The sequence below is a fragment of the Musca vetustissima genome, unplaced genomic scaffold, assembly GCF_032173495.1.
Source record: "Musca vetustissima isolate MV318-11 ecotype Yass unplaced genomic scaffold, APGP_CSIRO_Mvet_v1 utg2832, whole genome shotgun sequence".
NCBI lineage: Eukaryota > Metazoa > Arthropoda > Insecta > Diptera > Muscidae > Musca > Musca vetustissima.
In genome coordinates, this window is record NW_026880723.1 from 309,053 (window position 1) to 314,742 (window position 5,690).

A 5,690-nucleotide genomic window follows, 5' to 3' on the forward strand; every position below is an offset into this window, starting at 1 on the left:
CAGAGGCAAAGTTTGGGTCTTTAGAAAACTTACTTTCAACTTGTTTTAGTCTTTTTAAGGCACTGAAGTCACTGTGACTGAATACAGGGGGAGATTTGCCAATTAGTTGAGACCGAAAGGGTAAAGCTACAGTGTACCGTCCATCTGAACCACGCGAGTAATTATTTTTGAAGAAATCTTCACAAGATAGTTCTTCAGGTGTCAGTTTTCTAGATTCGATCAGCTCTTCTTGTTCCCAAAAAGCTTTTAACTGAGTGTCTAAGGAACACAAATTAATATTAACTCCCTTGGAGTAAGAAATCTCTGCCGTTGGGCCAGAAACTATCCATCCGAAATGGGTAAGTTGAAGAAAAATGCCTTTTTCGAACTTCTTTTGTTGAGGAAGTAGAATGTCTCCATACAAATCACCACCAATGAGCAAATCAATTTTATTATTTTTGTCGAAATCTGGATCAGCTAATTCATACTCATTTAATTGAGGCAGTTTTTGTCTGTCCACAGGACCAGCACAATAATTGTTCAAAGACGGCATTACATAAGCTTGACTTTCCAATTCAAAATCACTTTCAAAGTGAGAGGCAAGATTAAATTTCACAAATTTGCGAACAACAATAGTGTCTCCACCTACACCAGTTATTCGGGCAAATGTATTAAACTTTTTAAGTCTTAGAAGTTGAGATGCACTTTCTGTGATTAAGGTAGCTTGAGCTCCTTGATCTAAAATCGCTCTTAGTGTGAAATTTCCAAATTCGCTCTTTACTATGACACGAATAGTTGCTAGCAATACATGAGGCATTACTGTAGTGTTCATCAAGGACATGTTAATATTTGAATTCGCATTTGAGGAAGAAGTGATATTTTCCGATCGACTCTCAGAAACAGTCGAGTTATTTAATCTATTCTGAGTCGTGTACTCGTTGTGCATTATAGTATGGTGGGCAAGATTACAAGATTTGCAACGACTGGTGCTTTTGCAATCTTTCGAGAAATGGCCAAGATTCAAACAATTGCGACAAATTTTGTTTGAATTAATAAACTCTCGCTTAGAGGCAGAAGACATAGCAGCGAATTTGAAACATTTGTATAGAAAATGGCGCTTACCGCAACAGGGGCAATTTTCGTCATTAACAGACGCCATATTTATTCGACGATTTTGAGTCAGTTTTGGTTGTTGGTGAGATTTTGAGTAATTAGGCTTATACTGTGGTTTGGATGTGCACTCAGTGTACTCAGAGATCGATTCTAAAGTTCGAAACGTCGTTTCGAGAAAGTTGTATAAAACAGAAATATTTGGAATTTCAGTTGTTGCCTTTAATGACTGTTCCCATTCCTTGCATGTTTGGAGATCTAATTTGCTTACAGTAATGTGGATAAGCAGGGGATCCCAATTGGAACAGTCAATGCCTAATGTGCTCAATAGAGCCAAGCTATTTCTTGTCGAGTCAAGGAGAGTTTTTATGCTTTCACACGTGCCATTAGATTTTGGGATACTGAGCAATTTCCGTAGAACTGTATCTGTTATTTTCCTTTTATTGTGGTATCTCTGTTCCAATGCAGTCCAGGCTAAATCATAGCTCCTTTCAGAGGCAGGATATTCATTTACAATAGACAATGGTGTATCTCGGCACGAATTTTTCAAAAAATAATATTTCTGCACATTGGACAAGCTCTGATTGTTGTGCACAAGTGAAAGAAACATATCTCTATAAGAGACCCAATTTAAATAATCACCAGAGAAAGTGGGAATGTCTATCTTTGGAAGACGAACGTCTGGGATAATAGTATCGTTCCTTTGAGAAGATGAGGCATGGAATGTCGAATGAAAATTCGGGGAACTCGGACTGCGATATTCGGAAATAAAATCAAGCAATTTTCCTTTTCCACTGAGATAAATTCTAAAAAATTGATAATGGACATCATCGTGGAAGTATGGGACATCAGCAGTGTTAATTGATTTGTCCCGAACGATATCAAAAAGCTGCTCATGATTAGCTTCAAAAGTCTTTTTAATTTCATCTATCTCATCGAGACAGCTTTGGCACAAACCTCGGGTTTTTTCACCAATGGGCAATTGTTCGAAATCCGAAATGATTCGTTGAACACGGGCCATTAAAATTTTTTGATCTTCAATTGATCTTGAGTAATCCTCCATTTTGTATTTAAGAAAATTTCACTTTCGAAAATATTATTGGAAATGACCCAGTAGAGGAATAGAAATAAAAAGTTCATAAAATTTTCCGATTAAAATTTCTCACCAATATGAGGCAGAGTCAGTTGTAGTTTGGCACACACAAACTTGATAAAATATAGTTTTTATTATTTCCCAGAGAAGGGGCAGATTTCAATTTTCACAATTTCTTTAATAGTTTTAATTTTCACGGTTCAGTTAAAATTTTTTAATTCTCGATGAACAAATTTATTTTCTTTACTTTCCAGCTTTGTTGTAATTTTAGTTTTTTTCAGCTTTGTTGTAATGTTAGTTTTTTTTCATTAAAATATTTTGCCAGGTTTGAGTAATATTATTATCTTCTTAATTTCCAGCACAGGGCAGATAAAGTTAAAATTTCAATATTTTTTTCTTCCAGAGAATGTGGCAATAGAATTTCACTTTGATTTAATAATTTTCAGTTTATTATAACAATTTTTAATTTTCACAGTTTTTCTACTTTTTTCAGAAAAAGATATATTATTTACACAACACTGTTTTTATTTTAATAATTTATTTGTTTATATTTGGATAAGTCACTTTTAGTTTCTTTTATTTATAGGGAATGTTCACTATTCCCGGGTTTCGGCACCATAAAAATGTATGAGATTATTTGGCTCCTCGAGCCAGCGCAAAAAAACACAACAAGTTTTCCTTTAAAATTTAAATTGTCACTGGGGCAACTTTATTTCACAATAAATTATAATTTAATATAATTATCGAATATTATGCTCCGGAAGGGACAATATTTATTAATAATTAATATTATAAAAATTAACTTGAATAATTAAATAATTTAACAAAACCGAGTTAAGTTATTTTTCACAATTGCAGCAAGGCAGAATTATTTGTTTGTTTATCGGTATAACGCAGCACGGCAGAGTAACACGAAAGAACTAAAAACTAATGCAAATAATAAAACATAACAAGCCGGCATTGATCTTATTTACTGTCTCTGCTTTCGCTATTACCTTTGTTACGACGTCGCTGCATTATGTTTAGTAAATAAACAATGCAGCGACAACAACAACAATAACAAAGAATAACGTAACAGAGACAGTAAACATTCTTCTTAAAAATCCACCCTTTTGCTCTAATAGAACTTCTCGTAAAAAAATCCACGTCTTTTGCACTGTTATTCAAAACCAAAAAACTGCTCATCATGATTGAGGCTATACAAATCAACCCATTTTACTCTGATAGACAGAATATGAAAAAATCACAGTTTTCAGTCCGATAGTCTCCAACAAAATATTTAAAAAAATCTCACCACAAAATATTTTTTAAAAAAACACAGTTTGCACACAGTTTGAAATAATTACATTTCATAGGAATTTTAACACAACCTAATTACTTGTCACTTTCCAAATAAAAGTAAATGGTACAATGGTCGTCTTCCTATCAACTTCAAGTTCCATTAACCATATTTGCCGTTAAAGGCAAAGAGTCTTCATGACTAAGTGTGTTTAGTCAATTCATTGGAAAAACAGAGTGAAAATTATGAGGGCAAATGCATGCAGCCACTCAAAGTAGCAGTAGAAATAAAACAATTGTCATTATTTTTGTTGTTGTTGGTTTTGTTATTTCTGCTTCATTGTTGTCGTTGTGTGCTGTTGTTTTTGAATATTTGCCTTTGTTTTGTTGAATATTTGCTTGACACTATAAGGTGCTTAAATATTTAAGTGGGCATACTTAACATATGGTGGGCATTCCCCCGTCTACAAAAGTGCCACCACTCAAGTCAACCATTTACAACAATAACAAACGGCACCAACCAACAGCAGCCGAACAACAATTACCCCCAGCAAAAATGGAAAAAATGAAGAAGAAAAAAAAAATAACAATGCTTGACTGGTGTAAGAACAAGTATCTGCGAAGAGAAGCTAGGTAAAGTAGGTGGTTTACAAGTGCAACACTCAGAACAAATCTAAAACTTTTCTACTTCAAAAATTAAAGTGGAAGAGTAGTTGCACTAGTCCGGATGCAGCCATGTGGATCTTGTCAGAGGGAGAGAAAAAATGCAGGCATTACATGGGTATTTTGGCGGGAGAATTTAATAAGGGGTATTTTGTGGTTTGTCTGAGTAGTCATTTAATGAAAATTACATATTTTGCGGTGGTGCAGTTAAATTTTAATTGTAATTGGTATAGACTAGGACCATACATCAAATACCATTCCATAAAACATTCTACGAACATAGAAATAGAAAGGATTGCATTTTCAAATTAAACGATTCATATTATAGAGGCATCCAGGTTTAATTACGCTTTCATTAATACCTTTTTAATTCCAATATTGAATTTCTTTATTACCTTCATTTTCATTGAATTATGCTACACTTTAATTAAAATCGCATCAATCGAGAATTCCTTAATGAAAAGTTTTGAACTATCTATCAAACCTTCACACACACATACATACCTACATAACAACAAGATCCTATCCTACCCAACATCTTTGCAACCATAAAAACTAATCGATAACAGTTTGCCTTCGCCCCTTTTTTATAAATTACACCGATCCACTTGCAGGTCTTCTTATCAATAAAGTAAAATCCTTGAAATAATTTATCGTCAGTTCATGTTTGTTGCCAGAAATCGAGTAAAATAATAAATGTGAATAAAGTCAAACTAATTTTGAAGCGACTACAAATCCCTAAAGCAATTTGACACAACATATAGAAAATAACATTAATCAAAAGTAATTTATTTTACTTCATCATTCAACAGCAGCAGAACCCCAAGCCAGCCATCCATGGTCAAATGGAAAAAACAGCCAGCATTGCCGGCAACAATATACCGAGCACCATATGGTTATTGTATTAGTTACCCTTGCCACCCCTCAGTTCACTCCTTTGGTGTGTATGAGTGTGTGTGTGTGGTTCGTTCAATTCCCTGATTATCCTTTAACGGAATAAATGAAATAAACACGAACACCAATACCAATGAACACGTTCTTGTCCATGCTCCTCTTGTGCTGCAGCAAAGCACACCCGTTGGCATTCATCTTCGTTTTTATTTAATTTAAAACATTTGCCAAAGGAAATGAGTTCAAAGTAAAATCGTCTTAGTCCAGTCCGTCAGCCAACCAACCGGCAAGCAAGGGCATCGAGGTAATAACAAATAGTTGTTGGCGTCGTGTCGTGCAGGAGGAGGAGGATTTCAGTATAGGGGAACATGAGTTCACAGTGTGCCGTGGTAAATGATGCATCACATCGTTTCTCTTCTTTTTTCTAAATGAACTCATGTTGGGTACACTTTCGCTTTGTATTTGTGTGACAACTATTAACGGCAGTTTCTAGGAAACTTATTAAGGACATCGGTATTATTGAATAGTTTCAAGGATTTTAAATGTAAAGTGATTCTTTTTTTTTGGAATTCATTGGCTGTGGGGTAAGTAATATATTTAATGTGTAAGATTTATTTACGGAGACTATTAGAGTGTTTTTAAAAATATATTGTAATTTGAATATTTATGGGAAGAG